General features: G+C 37.8%; 1 pseudogene; it reads left to right on the top strand.

Annotated features, from left to right (window-relative positions):
* Window positions 1-2,666: 2,666 nt before the first annotated feature.
* On the top strand, window positions 2,667-21,729 carry LOC147482425 (tRNA threonylcarbamoyladenosine dehydratase-like; annotated as a pseudogene).
* Window positions 21,730-21,931: the final 202 nt, after the last annotated feature.

Genomic DNA, 21,931 nt, shown 5'->3' with positions numbered 1-21,931 from the left:
TTTCTATGTCAAAAAAGGGATGAAAAAGACCATTTTGGAAATTTTCCATAAAATTTTGCTCGGGCACGAAACTTCAAGTGAGGGCCATTAAAGATGGAGTGGTGAAGAAAAATATTTTTGGAAAAAGGGAAGTTAGATTTTTGAGGTGTCTATCCTTGTTATAAATAGGCACCAATCCGAAATTGTAAAAGATACGGATCGAGGTGTCACAGGGTAGTTAGACTACGTGTATCTTCTAAGATATGTGCAAAAGTAGATTTAGTGTGGATGAGAAGAATGGGGCATGTGACAAGGAGTGCCCTTTTTTTTTTTTAATATAGCGTAAGAATAAGGACAATGAAAATGTAGATATACTATCACAACAAGATGTAAGAACATACAACGGTATGGAAACACAACATAATGATACGGGAATTGAAATACAAACCTAAATATTAGATAGAACTATATGCCACATTAACAACATTACTATAATGAAACAAACAAGCATAAAGACTTGATTAGCATATTCAATTTGCCGCTGCTCAAACTTTTCTAGTGCATCCATGAAGCTTGAAATTTGGAGCGGACTAAAAATGATTTTTTAGAATAAGAAGTGTAGAGGGAAGAATATGAAATGAGTGAATGTGGAGGAAGTGTTGAACTTATTTATAGAAAGAACTTTGCCGTTTTTTGACCGTTTTCTGACCGTTTTTTGTGCTTTTTCATGACCGTTTTTTGTGCGTTTTCATGACCATTTAATAAAACGTTAGATTACGGTAAATTTTGCTGTTAAGTGTGACATCTAAAATATATATGTATATATAATTATATATATTTATATAAATTATTATTACTAATATTATTATATATGTTCCTACCTATATAATATAATATTAGACATAACTAATATATCTAGGTAAATTTTTTTAGGAAATAACCGACTATTAAGCTGGAAATGCAAACACGTAAATCAAATATCTGACATAAATATTATACAAGATTGGAAAAATAAACTAGCTACTGATGATCCTCAGGGGCTGTAGCAGAATCCTCGGGGGCTGCAGAAGAAGAACCAGGAGTCCTGCGACGTCGTGCAGTACGAGCTCCCGTGGATGCTAACTGCTCCTAGATATCACCAAGAGTATCCATCCGAAGCTCGAATCGATCTTTGGCTCGCCATGAACATTCGCTGGAACTGGTTCTGGCGAGTAAGCATATTGTCCTGAAATGCAGTCATGGAAGCTCTCATTTCCTGCTGGAATTCGCCCATGTTGTCTGTCATCGACTCGTGGCGCACTACACCATAATAGGATATTTGTAACACACACCTTTTTTGCTTTGCAACGGTTATTTACCGTTAGCAATTTACTAACGTTAAATAAGCGTTGGCAATGTTGAAAAGCGTTGGTTTATTTGGGTGAATTTCATAAATTAATTACTAACGCTTAAAAATCGTTAGATAAGTGTTACAAATTAAAATTGTGAAATAGGAAACAAAAAAATCGCCGCTCTATTATTTCGGTCTAAGTATAAAACATAACTTTCTTTCTCTCCTCTCTCTCTCTCTCACCCAAGCATTTCAAGATCCGATCTCAGACTCCTCAAATTTTTACTTCTCTCTCTCCAAATCCTTGAATCTGCACAAATCCTTTGCATTCAAATTTGTTTATAACTAGAAAATCAATTTTTAGGGTTTTATTTTCTACTTATTTTTCCAGATCTAGTTTCTTTCTTTGCAAAAAGAACACGATCTGAATCATCGTGGTTTTACTAATCGTTCTTACTTGGGAGTTCTGAGTTAGGGACAATGGTTTGGATTTGGATTTTTATTGATAGTGTTAGAAACCCTGTTTTCTTAGATTGGTAAGTTAATGACGGGTAATTTAAAGCTTACATTTGGGAATTCTCTTTCTTCTTAATACTTGAAATACTTGTTTTTTTGTTATGACTTGGAAAATTTGTTATGTTTTTGGCTTTTGAATCTCGGTCCATTATTACTTCATGGACTTACGGAGAATACTATTTGGTGAGTGAATCGCTCTTGGCTCAAGAATGTGATTCTAACTCGGTTGTAACTTCGGTTGAGTGAACCAAGACGAGTTGGTTTGGAGAATCTATGGAGATGGCAAAACGAGTTGTCGTCCCCGAAGTTAGGATGGAATTGTTATGAAGAAAATGAAAGGCGATTTTTCCAGAGAAAAATTTGGAAACAAATATAAAAAAGGTTATTTTACATTTTCAAGGTAAAGTAAACTAACTAACTTATTATATTTTACATTTTCTTTCCTATAATCATTATTATTATTATTTTACGAGGAAAACTTGCAATTGTAAAATAGAGCAAAGAACAAAGCTACTACTTAAACAAATCAGTAAGTATGCTTGCATTACTATAAAATTTAATTTGATTGCTTGAAATTTATCACATTGCATAGTGTACAACGTAACAATTGCATGGACACTTGTCTTGGAATCCAACAAAGTGGTGCGATGTGTTCGACGAAATGACCCAAACCACATAAAATTTGTACAAAATGGAGTGTCTTATTATATGATGCAACATTGTTCTTCCCGACTATAACTTGTTGGTCTAATTGTGTGTCGCGGCCCGGGTTGGTTGGTATTTGACAATTGAAAGAGTGCACATTGGAGGCGGGTAGAAGGGCTTGTGATGTTGCTACTGAATGGGACAGATTGGTTTGGACATCCTAAGTGACGAAATTGTCTCTCGAACAACTTACTAGGTATATATTATCTTTGTTTCAAAATCTTTTCTTTCTTTCTATTTTTCGTTAAAATCTGATATGGTTTGTACGATATAACGATTTAGAAATTTTCCACTTAGTAGTGTTGTATGAGTAACTTTTGTTCGGTATGTTTTGCTTACGAACAAACTGAAGAATTAAGACTTGAGAGCAAAATAACTTAAGCAAATATGTTTTATGTAGAAGGAAATGAGAAAACCGGGTCATAGATGACCACCATCTCTAACTATTCACGAAAAGCCTGCGCTCAACTCATTTTGTTTTCGTTGTTAGGAATATCCAGTTTTTCGGTCCGGAATCTCTCGGAAAGTGACAGAGTCCTTTGTTATAATCATAGGTCTTGGAGGAGTTGGGAGCCATCGCGGCTTCCATGCTTTTGAGATCGAGGGGTTGGAAGGCTCCTCCTTGTGGATTTTGATCGTGTACCTTACCTTGTCTATGTTACTTTTATTTAGATATTACACATACTAATTTCAGTATGCATGCATACTACTTTTATTTAGATATTATACATACTAATTTATGTTTACTTGAGAAGGTATCACTTTCATCACTAAATCGACATCTTTGTGGCGGCGAGGGAAGATGTTGGAATTCCAAAAGCACTCGCCTTGAAGCACTTTTCAACAATATTTCCAGAGAGCCAAATAGATGCAAGAGTGCAAGCTGTTTCGACGCGATCGGCTGCAGAAGAACTTCTTTCATGACATCCCGATTTTGTTGCGGACTGTATTGATAATATTGATACAAAGGTAATATTTGCTGTCATATACCGGTGGATATCTTGTTCTAGCCATGTACCTAAGCTTTTTGAAAAGCACATCGCCTTAAGTCGGCTGGCCTTATGTGGGGCTTCACCCAATTACATGTCCGTTTTTTGTTTCCTTTCCTTTTTAAGCTTTGCCCTTCCCGGGTTATGTATCCGATATGATGTGAGTGCTCGGGGATCCAACATCATGTTGACTTTTGTATCTAGAAAATCTCAACGATATAATCGAAAAGCGGGGTCTATAGGAAAGGTCCCATCCACATGTACCGCTGGCCTCACCAAAAGAATGCCTCCGTGCTCATGACACTACGCCGGTTTAAGCCCATCGCGTGAGGATTTGACAAAGTGTGAGCCCCGCAAAGATCGCCTTTGTGTCGAGGGATGTTAGTGGGCACGCGGACACATGCATGTCTTGTTAAGTGTTAAGTAGTCCTTTATATAGTTGTATTTGTACCCCAATACGATTGCTAAGTTGTTTTGCCAAAATAGGAATTAAGTTTGAAAACTTTCTATCTAAAGTTGAGCACCTTTAGAGTTTAGACAGACGGCTTCAGAGCTATTCATATATTAGTGATTTGGTTTATGCGTGTATTAAGTATTGGCATATCGATTATATCCTTGCTTAATTCCCAATTGTTTCGCCACGGTGAGCGCGGATCGGTTTGCGACCCAAAACCCAATTCTGTTTTTATCCTTGTTTGAAATTGTTATGACTTGGAATTCCGACTGATTGATTTGGCTGGATATGTACTTGTGTTTTTGTAAAATAATTGGCTCATTCGGGCGTAGCTGTAGTACACTAGAATGTGGGTGATTGAATCCCATTATGTAACCCAATCAAGTATGGATTTTGTATCTTATTGTCATTTTAGTGGTTGATAGGTTGTTTTCTGAGGTTGCACTTCTTGCCGCATGTGTACACAGGGTTTGAAAGTCATCTCTCAGAAGTCTTTGGGGCTAGAGCAGACCCAACAAGAATTCGAGTTCTTTGATTTAAGAGAATCGATAAACGACCCACTATCTCGCGACCTTTGTATTATTCTTCCCACGGTTAATAATGGAAACGTTCTTGTTTTAAGAATTTTTATCTTTTGCTACTACATGAGTATAAGTAAAATGTGTACTACATTTCAGCATTGTATATATTCATATTATTCACAAAAAAAATTAGGACTATGGTTGGTAAAGTTATTGTCAAATATATCATGTACTCATGTAGTTGCTACCTAACCAACCATGAGAAAAGAGAAGACTTGTACATGATAAGCTGTACTTCTGTCTTCAAAAGCGACCCACATCTTAATTATATCTACTAAGAGGAAAAAAACACATTTTGCCCCGGTACTTGAGCAGTCCACAAAATCTTGATCAAAGAAAATGCATGAGTGACCCATATAAGTTCTGACACTCTCCATCACATTGTTTTGGAAAACATTTTTCATTTGGCAAGCGTTTGTATGGTTTTCCAATGAAAATGTTATTCTGCTTGAGGTAAGATACCGTTTGAAGAAGGATCACGGTATTGAAGGTGGAATACTTGTGGTCTTTTCATTAGAGAAACCCAAAGTAAAGCCGCTTCCATTTAAGGGTTCTATCGGCAATGAAGAAAATCCTTGATTATCGGTGAATACCTTATGCTTGCCTTTGGGATTTCTAGGTTTATTCTCTCTCTTTCCTTTGGTAGTTACTTTCCTATTTGTTCTTATGACCATTATATATTTGTTTTTTTAGTGGAGTCTCAATCTGGATTTCTGATGGACTATATAGGTATATGAGTATCTCATATATACTAGTCAATATTAATTATAATATAGTAACATTGTTTTTAAAACTAAGTAAACCGATTCATCTTTTAAATATGCAATTGTAAGATCTATAGATAAAATTTGGCATTCGCCGTCATGCCACATGTGAATTGTTAGTCACTCCCAATTTAAAAGGAACTGAAAAGTACTGAATAAAAAATTGTTTTAGATTTTAAGGACAAGTGGTGACTTTAAATCATTTTTTACTTTGCTTTTAGTTGTTGTTAGAGTCTCTCAATTTTCTTCTTTTAAACCGATTCTTGATCATACTTGATTGTATCAAAGATCGAGGCATGCATTGATCTGAAAATTGAAAATTTATGTTGGAAACTGTGTATTTAATTATCTTTGAAACATTACATGTTTGCACAAAGGATGGAAATGCTTTTGATAGAAGTGTCAATCTAGATTGAAGTACAATCTTCTTTTGTATAGCCTTCATATTTTTGTGTGAGCATCTATGAAATGTTAAACAGATACTTAAAAACAAGTATACTAAGCATACTTATGTTTGAAATCAACCTGAACACAAAACCAGAAAATTAATTACTAAAAGTCAATTTATCAAGTATTCGTGTCAATAACATTCTCAGAGCAGTGTCCGTTTCATTATCATATTATTATAGCATTTCTGTGACCAATGTTTTATAAGTGCGTGCTTCCATATTTTGTCATCTGGTTACATTAAATTTACATGTTGTAATTGTTAAGTGCTTTAGCTTTGATATTGTAACTTGGGAATTTTGATATCGATTGATCCGGGTTTGAGTCCGCATTATTCTGTTCTAGGAACCATTCCCGCATTTTTTGGACAGGTGATGGCATCCTACGTGAGTGACAGAGCTTACGGAATTGCATGTCGAAACAGAGCCAATAGTGAACCGGATCCGGATCACTATCGAATTCTTCATCAACGCCTTTATCGAACATGAGGAGATCATATATGGAACATCTGCGCAAGTTCAGGTGTGGAAATTTAATGTTTTGTGCTCATTTTAAGCATTTTCTTTCCCATGAAAACTCTTTGTTGTTGTTGGTTGATGATAGAACATGATTTGTATGCAACATGTTGTCTGGTCGTCTGACCCTGGTATACATACTCTGTCTAGTACCTAGATGATGAGGTACTATTTACTATTTAAGTATTTAAGTATTTATTACATAATTTGTACTACCTTCATTACTATTTAAGTATTTATTATATATTTATATTAGACCTCTTGTGTAAGATTTGTTTATACTTAATTATGACTAGAATGTGTTTTTGCAATGGATGTCCGTGTAATGAAGAAAGGTTAAATTATAGCACGTAAATTTGGTTATCATGAAGTTCCTCAAGATTCTCATAATGAAATTATAATTTATTCTTATATATTGGTAAAATGGATATCTTTTCTTTGTATCACTCTATGGTGAGATTTTTGGGGTCGAGGATATGGCGCCGCTAAAACTTCGATGAGATTCCCCGGGTTGTTTCTTTAGTTGTAGTAGCTTAAGAATGTTGAAGTTGTGCTATTTCAAATACTCAAAATATAGGTATTTAATTAATTGCATGAATTTAATTAGTATGATTGTTTTTCCGAGTTCATTATTTGTTTTGTGATTTTTTGGAATTAGATGGGCTTTGTGGAGCGGCACTAGGATTTATATGGAGTGAAGCCATTGTCACTAATGCTTGTTATTGCATTTTGAAGATTTGGAATTGCTTGGAAAATCGTATAGAAATTTGTAACTCTTAGTAAATCTGAATTTGTAACCCTCAAAACTCTTTTGAAGTTATATATATGATTCAATGAATATAATATGTTTTTTCAGGCGTTTAATTGCTTGTGTTTATTTTACTTGTCAAATGGTATGAAAAAGCATTGGTATTTTTCTTTGCTTCTATATGAAACCAGGAGGTGCAGGTTTAGGGCAAGAAAAAAATAAAAATAATATTTTTTACAATATCAACACATTAGTAACGGTTGTAAACCGTTGCAAAGAAAAAAATAAATATTAAAGCATCATCAATAATCGTTACAAATCAAACTACGCAACGCTTTTTAACCGTTAGTAATAGTCACTCTGCAACGGTTAATAACCGTTGGAAAATTTCTTTTGCAACGCTTTTTAACCGTTAGTAATTGTCACTCTGCAACGGTTAATAACCGTTGGAAAATTTCGTTTGTAACGCTTTTAACCGTTGCAAATATTTCCAACACTTTACCGACGCTTCTATTTGCAACGCTTAAAAAGCGTTGCGAAAATTATTCACAACGGTTTTTTGCCGTTGCAAATAGCCTGTTATGGTGTAGTGGCGAGTGGTCATATCTGTCCTTAACTCGCCCAAGGTACGTCTCATCGATACCTGGCGAGTGTAGATGTCTCTCGGACCATCGCTCACGACGTAAGGCCTCTATGGGGTGGGTGATCTTACTCATGACGATCCTCATCAAAGTAGGGTGGGTGGGAGGAGCCTACGCTAAGCGTGCTCGGCAGCCCTAGGTCTTTGTGGGTTCCCAAGGGTCCCAGATGCATTTCTTGAAGACAAGCATATTCTCATATTGTGGTATAGGGAGTAAGATGGGGGGGTGGAGGACGAGAAAACCCAAGGTAATCATAACTTGTGTTACCGTAACGCAGCAAGAGGGCAGATCTAAGAGTGGCATGTGTAATAATATCAAAAAGAAAGGTAACGATGCAGAAGTTACCTTTTTGCTCTTGCAGGATCCAGAGAAGGTGGAGGAAGTTCTTGTTGATGTCCGGGGCTTCGAGGTGCCGATGACGTTCAGTCCCAAACCATTGAGTCACGGCCTATTTGGGTTCCGACCGGACCGCTTAATACGCGCATTTCCCGTCTATGTTGTACTCTCCCTCGATTAGCGTGTCGAGCATTAGATCGTAATTCCGTGGGTAATACAGGCTCGCTGCTATGAGAAGACGCGGGTCGACTGGAGGAATGCCCGTGATCGAGGAGAGCAAAATAGGTGTGACTTCGTGGCGCACACCCTCGACGTTTACCAGAAAAAATGGTCGCCATTAAAGCTCCCATTATCGTAGAATTTCATCACCAAATCCTTGGAATAAAGCCCTCCATTAGCATATAACAAGTACTCCCATCCTCTAGAGTGAATTTCATTATCAAAGAACGGAGCAAACATCCCGTTTTCAAATAAATTTCCAAAAATTTTCTCCACACAAATCGCTACGTTACCGACCATTACTGGTCTTAGGGAGAGGCTGGATAATGATTAATGATGAGGGGAAGAAATGGGACTTGCTGACGGAAGGAAATTGTGGTCGGAGCTATGTAAGAGTGGGGCTTGTCTAGCGAGACACGGATATAGTGTGGGAAGGGCTTGTCTCGCGGCGAGACGTGTTTAAAAAAGCGAGATTTTGGGGCGGGGCAAGATCCAGTTTTTGGGAAGAAGAAGAATGTAAGGGTGACAATGAAAGGACGAATGAGTTTTCGGGTTTTCGTGTTTAAATGGACTGAGAATTCAATATTTTGGTTGGGTAAACAAGGGTTTTATTTAAAAAATTTCCCTAAGCCCAAATCAAGCCTAAAGCCCGATTTAAGCCTCCAAAAAAAATTCAATTGCTTACCCATCGAGGTTGGACACTCGTTCGGACTCGAATTGGGACCGAATGAGATATCAAACGATTTAGGGGCATCATATTTCGTTTGGTAATTCGACAAAGTTTTGTGGGACTAAGGATTCCGGCCCCAGGATCTAGGTGTCGACAATTCTAAAGCAAGCTATGCAATGTTCGCGGTGCATCGAAAAAAGGGTAGGTCATAAAACCACATTGTAATACCTTGGTCGCGTTTTTTTTCCACTAAAATGACCTCCGCAAGATTGTTCATGGCAAAAGGATAATACGCCGGGTGTACTCAAATAGAGGTTTTGGGAATGCAAAACGAATGAGTTGGTCGGAACAATACTTAAAGAGGTAGGGTCATCCCAAAAAATAATATTTTACTGATGGATAAGAACTTTTTTTATGATCGGGCGCGACCAAGAGGAAGGAACTTCCTCAGTAACTAGGTAGTTAACGATATCTGCGTACCATGGAGATGAGAAAATAGAGTACAAATATTGGTCTGGGAAGGAATCACAAATGGCTTCAGAATCACTATCAATGTCACCAACTAGCCTTGATAAATGGTCGGCCACGACATTTTCGGTTCCTTTCTTGTCCTTGATTTCCAGGGTGAATTCTTGCAAGAGAAGGATCCAGCGGAACAATTGTTGTTTTGCGTCCTTTTTCGCGAGTAAGTATCGAAGTGCGGCATGGTCAATATATACGATGGTGGATGTTCCAACTAGGTAAGGGCGAAACTTATCCAAAGCATAGACAACATCTAGGAACTCTTTCTCAGTTGTTATGTAATTACGTTGAGCGTCATTAAGAGTTTTACTAGCATAGTAAATAACAACGGGTTTGTCATCACGTCGTTGGCCTAGTACGGTGCCAATAGCAAAGTCACTAGCGTCACACATTAGTTTGAATGGTTGAGACCAATCAGGGGGTTGAATGATAGGAGCTGTAGTCAGAGCGGTTTTTAGAGTATCAAAAGCTTGTTTGCAATTGAAATTGAAGTCGAATCGTCGATCCTTAAGCGGGGAGATTGGTTAAAGGTCGAAAGCAACTTTAGAAAAATCTTGAATGAATCTCTGTAAAACCCAAAGATGGCCTAAAAAAGGCACGGATATCAATTTAATGCATTGGGAAAGGTAGCGAAGATATTTTAACAATTTTAGCTTTATCAATCTCTATCCCGTCTTTCGAAACAATATGACCCAGAACAAGTCCTTTGGTAACCATGAAATGATACTTCTCCCAATTGATTACCAGATTTTTCTTTTCGCAACGCGTTAATACTTTAGAAAGGTTGGATAGGCAGTCGTCAAAGGAATTTCCGTAGATGGAAAAATCGTCCATGAAGACTTCCATATAACGTTCCACCATATCACTGAAAATGTGAAGCATGCAGCGTTGGAAGGTGCCTGGGGCATTACAAAGACCAAAAGGCATTCGTCTATATGCAAAGGTTCCAAAGGGACATGTGAAAGTTGTCTTTTCTTGATCGGCGGGATCGATGACAATTTGGAAGTATCCGGAATAGCCATCAAGAAAACAGTAGTAAGCATGACCGGCTAAACATTCTAGCATCTGGTCAATGAATGGGAGAGGGAAGTGATCTTTATGTGTTCTGGCATTAAGTTTGCGATAGTCAATGCAAATTCTCCATTTTAATGGAATGTGAGTGGAGTTGCACTCACCATTTTCATTTTGTACAACTTGAATGCCGGACTTTTTGGGAACAACGTGGACAGGACTAACCCAATCACTATCAGAGATAGGGTATATGATACCCGCATCAAGTAAACGTAAAACTTCCTCTCTCACCACCTCCTTCATGGCGGGATTAAGGCGGCGTTGTGGTTCTCGCGATGTCTTTGTGCCGTCATCGAGATGTATGCGATGCGTGCATATGCTAGGGTCTATTCCCTTGATATCATCTAAGGACCATCCGATAGCGGAGCGGTGTTCACGAATGACATGAATCAAACGTGCCTCTTCGTCGGTAATCAAGTGAGCAGAAATTATTATAGGGTGACTACCATCGAGATCGAGATGCACGTACTTCAAATCAGAGGGTAGAGGTTTTAAATCCGGAGTTGGAGGATTGGGGATCAAGGATTCGTGAGGGATCATCTCTTCTATGGAAAAGAGCGAATCCGGTTATTCTGAATCAGTGTGTAACGCAGTAGTAGGATCGAATAGTGGTACTGACTCTAATAATGTGTGGACATCCTTTATGTACGAGTCATCATCAAACTCAGGATTATCAAAAGAAAGAAATTGGTGTATCTCGTCTGGGGGAAAGAGTTTGTGATAATCATGTTCCAGATTATCAACCAAACTAATCTCGCCCTCCATTATAGGATCGGGAAATTGTTTCATTAATTTGAATACGTTGAGTTCGACAGAAACGTTCCTGAAAGACAATGTCATTGAACCGTCCCGACAATTGATGAGAGCGTTAGCAGTTGCAAGAAAATGACGTCCCAAGATGATAGGAATGGAGTCACAGGCCACTTCAGTATCTAAAATTACAAAATCAACTGGGTAGTAAAAATCTTGGACCTTAACTATGACGTTCTCTACTATGCCCTTTGGGTACTTGATGGAGCGATCCGCGAGTTGCAGAGTCATATTGGTAGGTTTTAATTCATGAAGACCTAACTGCTTAAATAAGTAGTAGGGAAGTAGGTTAACACTGGCACCTAGGTCTAAAAGTGCGGTAGCGCTATACTTGTCGTTTCAACGCATGCATGAATACAGTTGGTCGACCTGGGTCCTTGTACTTTACCACATTATTGGTAGTGGTAATCGAGGGAAACTACTCAGTGAGGAACGCTTGTTAAGGAACATTCGTACGTCGTTTGGTGGTGCACATGTCCTTCAAAAACTTGGCATGCTTGGGTAAATGCTTAAGCGCATCTAGGAAAGGTAAGTTTATGGTCAAATTTTTGAAGGTTTCACGGATCTCATCGAAATGTTCGTCATGTTTGTTCTTTACCAAACAGGCAGGGAACGGAGCTTTTGGGCGGAATCGCGCATAAGGATCAGTGACGTCTTTCCCTAGGGACGTGGGTGTAGAATTGGAAGTTACAACTTCGTCCGTTATAGGTTGCGAAGTAGGAGTTGGAAGGACGTCAGCCGTGGTTTCCGTCGATTCCTCGTCAGGCATACGTACTTTATTGTCGATGGTTCAGCCAGAACGAAGAGTGGTAATGGCATTTACCTCACCTTGGCTTGGATTACTAGATCCTGGTGCATTGTTGAGTTCAAAGGCAGTGTTTGTAGGCTTAGGGTTTGGAACCGCTTGGCGGGGAACACGCGCTTTGACTTTTATCCCGAAAGCTAATGACTAAAGAGACCGTTGGATAGAAGCTAGGATTTGATTCTGTTGATTCATGTATGTCAGAAAAGTTTTAGTTGTTTTATCGGCTGTGGATTGTGCCAGCGGAACAACAAGAACTAGTTCACGATTATTATTTACGGGTTGATTTTGGTAGCCATATCCTTGATTAGCGGGAACAAGGTTGCAGTTGTTTTGGTACCCTATATTTGCATTGTTGGGAAAATTACTTTGCCCTTGCTGGAATTGCGGAGGATTTCCTTGACGATAGGAATTGTAGTTCGCGGGTGGTCGTACAGGAACGTTGTTAACACCCGGAGGAGCTTGTTGTTGGGCAGGGGGTGCCTAACCTAAATTCGGATGTTGTCGCCAAGGTGCATTAGGGATGTTGAAAGCACAAGCCTCTTCAGAAGGTTGGGGAGGGCACTCGTATACCAAAGGATAATAAGAATCGGCGTGCTCCGGACTTAAGCAAAGAGGACATGGGGAAGCATTGGCAGCCATGACATGTTTGGGTTTTTGATCATTTACTTGTACCGAAAGAGCATCGACCTTTTTGTTTAGGGACTCGATCAGAGTTTTTAATTCCGGATCAGGTTTGACCTCGAACATAGACATAACTTTGGTAGGAGTGTCTTTAGAAGATCTAGAAGAATCAGTGTTTCCCCAATGGGTGCTTCGTGAAGCCTGTTTCTCAAGAAACGTGTATGCTTCAGTAGCGCCCTTGTCCATGAAACAACCGCCGTTCATGATATCTAATGTTTCCTTTGATGGTCCGAGAGACCATTAAAGAATGAACGGACTAATACAAACGTATCGAAGTTGATGATGGGGACATTCGAGAAGCGATCAAGAATCTGCTCCATGCTTCCGAAAAAGGATTCTTGGGGTGTCCGGGCGAAAAAGAATTGAATCTTTTGAAGCATTTCGTAGTTTTCTTCGAGTATAGAACTTTATCATGAATGCTTGTAACGAAGTTTGGCCCATGTGTCAATAGATTGCGCGTCACTGCGTGAGCCAAAACTGAAGCTTTATCGGCTAAGGTGAAGGGAAACAACCTAAGCAAAACTTGCTCGTTGGTAACAGTCGGATGGCGGAAAGTGGTGACTACTTGTTGCATCCGACGAAGGTGATTGTACGGTTTTTCATGGTCTAGACCATGGTAAACAGGTAACAAACCAAAAATGTTTGGCGGAATTCGAAAATCACCTACAATAGTATTGAGTTTAATGCAAGAAGCAGGTCCTTCTTGTAAGGCAGTATAGAAATCTGAAAGGGGTTTCTCGACTGTGGGATTTTCCTGGGCCATAATTACGGGAGATGACGACAATGGAGATGTTTGACGAGGTTGGTTTACGGAGGAGGAACTATGTCTAGGAGATAGCATAAGCAGTTGTTTATTGTATTTCCGACGCCGATATGTAAGTTCTAATTCCTTATGTTTACCAGATCGTAGTCTCATACAAATATAAATTTTAATTTAAGGTTCATAAGGAACGAGTTATGACTAGAGGTTTTAGAATTAAGGAAAGAGGGAGGTGAAACACGTCTTCCTGAGCTGTTGCTAACTTGAGCAGGTAAGCTAGGATAACGTGTGAATATTCCAACAGCCAGGTCACCTGAGAGAATTGAGGGAGGTTGTTCGTGCTAGCACGTTCCTTAATTAGGCAACCTCAATTTTTTTCAAGTTTCCTAGACACTGATGGAATAGGATGATGATTTATGCTGGTGTATTATGCGAGGTGTTATTAAGATGATTTAGATGAAATTTTTAATCACTATGATTTTTTTATTTTTTATTTATTTTATTTATTTTTTATTTATTTTATTATTTTATTATTTTTTTTTGGTTTACGTAATTAATGTATTAAGGAGACGTGATTACGAAATATGCAATTAAAAACGATAGATGCCAAAATAGAAACTAATTAACATATACTAGTTTACGCAGAAAGTCTACACATGCAAATCTATATTACTTATACGTGCAACTATATGTAAGTTATATGTGAGCTAGGAGAATGTCGAGAACGAACTCATATAGATGAATACCGCGTACGTGAATTGATGTAACATACACATACAAAAATATTCTAAGCAGGTGGTTTGAAACTACATATACATCCAAATATATTCGAATCATATTGATCGTGTTAACCTGAATATGTAATGACGAACCACATTTATATGCAAAGAGTTCTTATGCCACACACAAACATGCAAGGTAAAACAGGTTATAGTAATAACCAAATAATATCCTCAACAAAGTTTGAGGAGTTTTAAGGATTTGAAACCTGGTGTCTAGCGATTCCTCGTACACGATCGAACTAACTCCCGAGCTTGTGAACTTACTTGCTAAACTGGACAAGAGAGTCCAAAAGAGTACTGAAAACGAAAGTGGTCTGTACCTGAAAACCGAAGTGTTGATACTCCAGGTTAGTCTCTCGCGCTACTAATTTAGTCTCGTCTGAGACTCTTTTGTCAGTTCAGTACTTCAAGTTCCTACGGAATACTTAAACTGTGCTAATAAAAATAAACAAAACTTGGTTCACAGATATTTGTTAGTAGAAAAAGTTAAGCAAATAGTTACAGAACACGTTAGTATCGTAAAAGAAATGGAAATTTTAAAAATGAAGAGGTAGGGGAGGGGGTTTATGTTTGATGTATTCTAGTTATTACGTTAAGTCTAGAGTCCTTCGGCGTGCAGCGGCGCCATTTGATAAAACGCTCTTTATACAAGTTTATTGTTTTCAGTTACTTATTTCCTTAAGTCCGAGGTCCACAGTCCAAAGTCCGAAGTCCAAAGACCCAAGTCCAAAGTCCAAAGTCCAACGTCCGTATAGTCGTACGTTTTAGTCAAGTTACCTTACTCACATGGGTTTGGTAGGATAGGTTGAGTAAGGGATCGTCCAAACCTTAGGGCTCGGAAAAGGTTCACAATTGGAAATACAACTTTTGGTGAGTAGGATTTTAGGTTTTTTAGTTGGTTTTAATTAAATTAACGGTAATGCAAATAATGTAAATTACTACGGTGATTATATGTAGATAAACCAAAATAGAGAAACAGGGAGAGAGTTAATCATACTCATGCAAGAATCATTTTTTAACAGTTAATATTACCACACCACTACATCTCTAATTCGTCTCGTGTTCGGAGATGACGTCGAGTATTGATCCCTAGCGCATGCCCACATCTCTGAGCCGCATCACACTAGCATAAGGAGTTGAACTAATATTTCATCTTTGGAATATCATTTCAGCTCCTGGCTCGATTCCACATCAGCTGGACAAATTGGAGAGCTGTCTGACACCATAGAGTTGCGCGTGAGACATTTTGGGTTGCGCCCGAGACTGTTCTGGAGCATCAGCACTCTAAATTTGTACAGTCTCAGTCATTTTGGGACCGGATGTCTAATCTATGCCTAATTCCTAAGTAGCGATTCTAGAATATTAACGAGTCAATCCGGATTCTCACACGAAAGCAAAGATAACCCCCCCCGAGGGGATTAAGCTCATGGTCATTGAAGGAATAATAAAACTTGCTGTAGACATTAAGTAAATAAATGTAGGACATGAATTAAACTAGAAAAGAAATGACTGTTATTAAGGGTAAAATGACTTACAGTATTTAAGCTTGGAAAGTAAATGACGGAATGTAAGTGCTGAATTAAAACTAACTACTGCTAAGCGGAAGCTAGAGCATAAAATGCTGAAGGAAAATATATGAAGGCTACCCCCTCATATATATAGGCTGATGTCCCGTGAATGATTTAATTGAGTTTTGGCCTTATGCTAATTGAAACGTTTTTTTATCCGTTTTAATTTTGTCTTTTACCTTATTAAGGTTTCGTCCTTTATCTAATTTCAATTCAAACCACCTGGTTTGAATTGGTGCGATAATCTTCTATATATTAGAAGTAGCACCAAATTAAAACCATCACTTGCCACCTGCCTATCTTTGTCTCGTCATGCTTTACGGGCCCATGAGAGTGGGTCCACTTAGTATGTCGATGGTGGTGCCGATTTTGGCATTTTTACAACTTTCGTCTTTTGCGTAGAGTTTGTAAATGCCGGTCGCTCTGGCGGTTCATTAGCCAACGTCGGACCCGATTTATCCGATTTGAGCTTCGGAAGTTTGCTGCTTCTTTATATGTGGACCCGTTCTGCACTGGTTCTGTTCTTTTGAAAACTTCGGCTCTAGTCAGGCTCTGTTGGGCTTCACTAGGTTTGAGTGGGAAACTTCAAATATTCCAGTATTCCCGTACTTCAATGCACGTTTTATCATTATATTTATTTTAAATGCAGAAACCTACAAAAGTGCGAAAATATAATTATTACATGATTATTAAACACATAATCGACCAAAATGCTATGTCTCTCGGGGTTTAATATTACAGTTTTGGGTGCTTATCACTGTCCAATCGTGGGATGAAGTTGGAGAACTGATGGGAGAACTGTCAAATCGTGGGATGAAGTTGGAGAACTGGCGGGAGATTTGTCCAATCGTGGGATGAAGTTGGAGAACTGATGGGAGAACTGTCAAATCATGGGATGAAGTTGGAGAACTGGCGGAGAACTGTCCAATCGTGGGATGAAGTTGGAGAACTGACGGGAGAACTGTCAAATCATGGGATGAAGTTGGAGAACTAGTGGGAGAACTGTCCAATCGTGGGATGAAGTTGGAGAACTGGCGGGAGAACTGTCCAATCGTGGGATGAAGTTGGTGAACTGGCGAGAGAACTGTCCAATCGTGGGATGAAGTTGGAGAATTGGCGGAAGAACTGTCACACGATATGAAGTTGATGGAAATGAATCTTGAATGTGGACGAGGTTGTGGACGGAGTTGTGGAAGTTGTTTGACTCTCAAAACAAGTGCACAATTGATATTGATTTTACATGTAGGTATATATGTAGGCTTTGAGCATAGGCTTTGAACATGGGCTCTAAGTGTGGGTTTTAGTGTAGATAAGCTCTGAGCGTGGGCTTTTTTTGTAGATAAGCTCTGAGCATGGGCTTTGTGCGTGAGTTTGTATTGAATTGGGATTTTATTGGGCCACATTTGTGGGGGCCGGAATACATACCACTAAATTTTGATTTGAACATGACGCTCTAATACCATGTTAAATTCCATGTTAGTGGTGATGTTAGAAAAGTTGTGACATTGATATATTGAGATAAACCAAGAAGAACAGTGGAGAAGAATAGAGAATGATTGATTGAAAGAGTTGGGTTGGAGAGATTAGGGTTAGAGTGTTGAGAGTTATTGTTCTCTACCCAGAGTTACATATTTATACTAACCTATATTAGGTGTGACGTAACCCAAAACATGAGAATAGAAACTACAAGATACAGATGAATTTGACTTATAGTCCATACTTATAGAAACGTGGGACTTTACATATGTCAACTATGTATAGGACATATTCTAATAGTTCTGATCATAGTTCGTTTGTACAAACTATGTAAATGATAGTCTTTATTCTTTTATTGTGGGTGTGTTGCTTACATTTTTTTTTTTTTTTGGTACCAGTATTGGTGTTTATGCTGAATGCTAACATTCCTCGTATGTAATTCAGGCACACAAATATAATCCAAAAGTTGATGCATCCATGTTGGTACTAAACATTACAAATTTAGGTTGTATTTTATCAAGTCTGTCATTGTCAGCATTACCTAGAGGCATAGAACTATGTAAATTTGCTAATGTCCCAATGCACATTGGATTTATTTAAAGAAGTGGAGTTACAGACAGTTTAAGAAGGGACATGATCCACTCCTTCTTTTTCTCTCTCCTGTCCGAGCAACTTTTTTCCCAACGGCTCTTTGAGCTTATAACGACTCTATTGAGCACCACCGCCCGCTAGTCGGAATATTGTCGGAGTTCACCTCCACTTCCAGCATCATTAGGAGAACATCTCCATCTAAGGATATTCCTCATTGAGGTTAATCCTCAATAGATTTTCCTCAAAAAACTAGTAAAAAAAAAAAAAAAAAGATTTTTTTTTGTTTCCTTGGGTACCAAATCTGGTCGTACTTCCCTCTCTACCACCTCCTCTCGCCATCAACACCAATGATACTGATTTGGAATAACAATGACTGGTAGAAAGAAAGTTGTGATTTTACTTTTGGGGCAAATCTTTTGTCTGCATCTAAGATAAATTCTCTCCTGCTGCCATATTTGTGAGCTTGAATTCTCAAAATAGAACTATGTTTTAGGCCGCAGTACTTCGAAGTTAGGACATCTACTCAAAATTTGATTCCACTTTGAGAAACATCGACATCAATTTTCTAGTAAGCTATGGTGGACAACAATTGATCATTTTGTTGTCCAAATACTGTCAAGAATCTCCTTTGAGCACTTGATAATCGTTTCAATACTTTGAAGCTTTTGAGCATTTTTTTTGGCTCCTGTGACCTTGAGGTTGCTCCACCTAATAGCTTTTGGAACTATTCTCTTTTGAGTTCTTCTACTCCTGCGGATCAGATACCTTCTTTAAACTCTTAATATTTTTTTTCTGTGATGCCTATATAATTTAGTCTTCTGCTGCTAGATTTTTGTTTAATTTCATTTTCTTGACACACTGACATATACCACTTTAAGTATTTTGGTTTTATTTATCTGCTAGCTTCTGTGGATTTGGTAGTGGCTGCCTTGACTATTGTTTCTCTTAAGTAGTTCATCTTGCGTTACTTCTATAAAGTTTTGCATACTGGTTGCTATTGTTTGATACTGATCTATGTGTGCTTCTACTATTTCTTTTTGCACATGTTATTTGTGTTTATTTTGAGCATGTGAATGCACTACTAGAATCCAGTGGTTATCTTTTTGTATGCACCTTTCTCAATGATAACATGGAATTGTCGTGGAATAGGAACCTCCACAGTGGTTCAAAATCTTAAAGACCTAATCCGACAACATCAACCAGATATTATCTTTTTATTAGAAACTTAAGCAAAGGAGAAGAGGATAGACAAAGTAGGTAACGAGATTAACAACAAGGGTAGGTTCTGTTTGCCTGTTGTGGGGTCTAGTTGTGGCTTGGCCATTTTTTGGAAGGATGAAGTTCAATCAGATATCCTAGGAGCAACGTTAAATCATGTGACAGATAAAATTTTAAATTATCTAGATTTAAATTCTTGGTTTTTTACTCTAGCTTGTTTATGGGGAGCCAATCTCTAGCAACAGACTACGTGTATGGAATGAGTTAAGGGATTTGGCTCCCATGATCCCTGGGCCTTGGGTCCTCATGGGAGATTTTAATGCTATTACATCATTACATGAAAAAGTAGAGGGTAAATCTTTTTTTAGTAAATGAGGAAAATGCATAGATGGGTAACGAACTATACACGAAATCAAAAATTGGTGTATAAACTTTTTTTTAGCAAATTTGGGTTACGAAGTGTGACTACTTTTGCAACGTTGGTTTATGTTTGTTTTCCATCTTTTTTTTTCACATGTGGCACTCTATTATTCTTTTTTCTGTAATTATTTTCCTATGTGGCTATTTCTTATGTGGCATATGGAGAGTATACAATATTTTTGATGCAAGATAAATTAAGCACTCCTCATGCACGAATCACGTGCTCTATATTGCCTTCACAACAACAAAGTCATGATCCAGTACACCAACAACAACTGGGATGTGTAAGTCCAATTCATGTTGCAAATCTTGCCATTCGTCAACATAACTTTTCTTTCTCTTCGACCTCCGTCGTGCACCACTTTGAAGTTTGAACCAAAAAATTCAAGAAGATGTAGGGGAAAACCCATTGACTTTTATCATCACAAAAGTGCAACCTCATGGAGCTTCCCATATGCATCATCCTACCTATGAAGAACCACAAGAACAACAACTTGTTCTTAACAGTGGATGGTAAGTCTTCCACTAAATTTTGATATACACATCATCGATCCCCCCCACTTTGAGTAGGTTCTCATTATTTTTTTATGGAGACAAAGATGTTCATAGTCGTGTCCAACAACAAAAAACCTATGTTCTCACCACTTACCAATACAAAGCTTTCGAAATTGAAAATGAAACTCACGATTGAAAAAGAAAAGGAGACTTTGAAGGAGATCCACTCACAAAGTTTTGCCTCAATGGAAGACCAATTTCAGATTTGTGAAGATATTAGAGTGAAAACTCTTAATTTGGTTCGAACGCCCCATCTTAAGAACACAACAGATGTGCCACTTCCTATTTTAATTTCGATTAAAGATGGCTATTTAGACGAAGAGGATGATAATTTGGAATCGGTGGCAATAGAATGATAATTTCATTAATGGGCAAATTTTTGGCTTTCGATGATTTGTTTGATTATTCCAATATATATTATGGTCTCTTCGATTTATCGGATTTTTCATATTTCGATATATATTAGGTTTGTTTTGGCAAGCTTTAGATATCCACATAGGAAAATAATTACAGAAAAAAAAAAAAAAGGAATAATAGAGTGCCACATGTGAAAAAAGGAGATGAAAAGCAAACAGAAACCAACGTTGCAAAAGTAGTCATACTTAGTTACCCAAATTTGCTAAAAAATAAGTTTATACACCAATTCATGCATTTTTTTTCTTTAGTAAATGCATGATTGACTTTAATGCTTTTATAAATGATTTAGGTCTTCTTGACATGGGTAGTAAAGATCCAAAGTTTACTTGGTCAAATAATCGTAGATTCAAAAATCATGTTCTTGAGAGGTTGGATAGAGTGTTTGCCACTCCTGACTGGCTTGAGATGTTCCCACATGCTTCTATTAAGTTTGTTGTTTGTGAAACCTCTGATCATTGGGCTTTGAATATCATTTTGAAAGGTAATATTAGCAAGGTGTATATAAACCTTTTAGATTTTTTAACATGTGGCTCAAAAATAATACTTGCATTCGTACTATTGAAGAAGCATGGAAAGCTGCTAACCACACTAACCCTGATTGTAATATTTTATCTAAGCTAACTAACACTAGGATTAAGCTTAACAAATAGAATAAAGAAATGTTTGGGAATGTGTTTTCCAACATAAGAAGGATTCAAAACAAGCTTGAATGGCTTATGAAAAAAAAAAACTCTAATTGACACCATATGTGAGGAGATAAGAAACCATAAAAGCCAACTCAATGATTGGTTGGATAAGGAAGATCTTTGGTGCCAAAAGTCAGGTGCTCTCTGGTTGAAAGAACAAGGTAGGAATACAAAGTTCTTCCATACTTCTACTACTTACAAAATGAGAAAAAATAGCATTGATAAACTCAAAGATGATAATGGTACTTAAGTAGAACATTAACTCTTTTTTTCAGGAGTTTTTTACTTATGATAGGCCTGTGACTAATGCCTCTATAAATTCCCTGTTTACTCCTTGTATTATTGATCTTGAGAATCATATGCTTACTAAGATACCCTCTGGGGAGGATATTTGGTTGGTGGTTAAGAAGATGGGTGCTCTAAAAGCCCCTGGACCTGATGGCTTCCAAGGGGTTTTCTTTCAAACTTGTTAGGAAGTGGTTGGACCTGTTGTTGTTGACTATGTTCAAGACTTTTTTAGCAATGGTGTTCTAAATCCTAAGTTTAATGAACTTTCATAGCTTTGATACCAAAAAATTTCTCTCTTGAGCATATTTCAAAATTTAGACCTATCAGTCCATGTAATTTTGTTTATAAAATTATTTCAAAACTACTAGCCAATAGGCTTAAGTGTCA

Source organism: Coptis chinensis, chromosome 8, assembly GCF_015680905.1.
Source record: "Coptis chinensis isolate HL-2020 chromosome 8, ASM1568090v1, whole genome shotgun sequence".
Classification (NCBI taxonomy): Eukaryota; Viridiplantae; Streptophyta; class Magnoliopsida; order Ranunculales; family Ranunculaceae; genus Coptis; species Coptis chinensis.
Note: the sequence above shows the minus strand (reverse complement) of the source record. Positions and strands in the feature narration are given on the sequence as shown.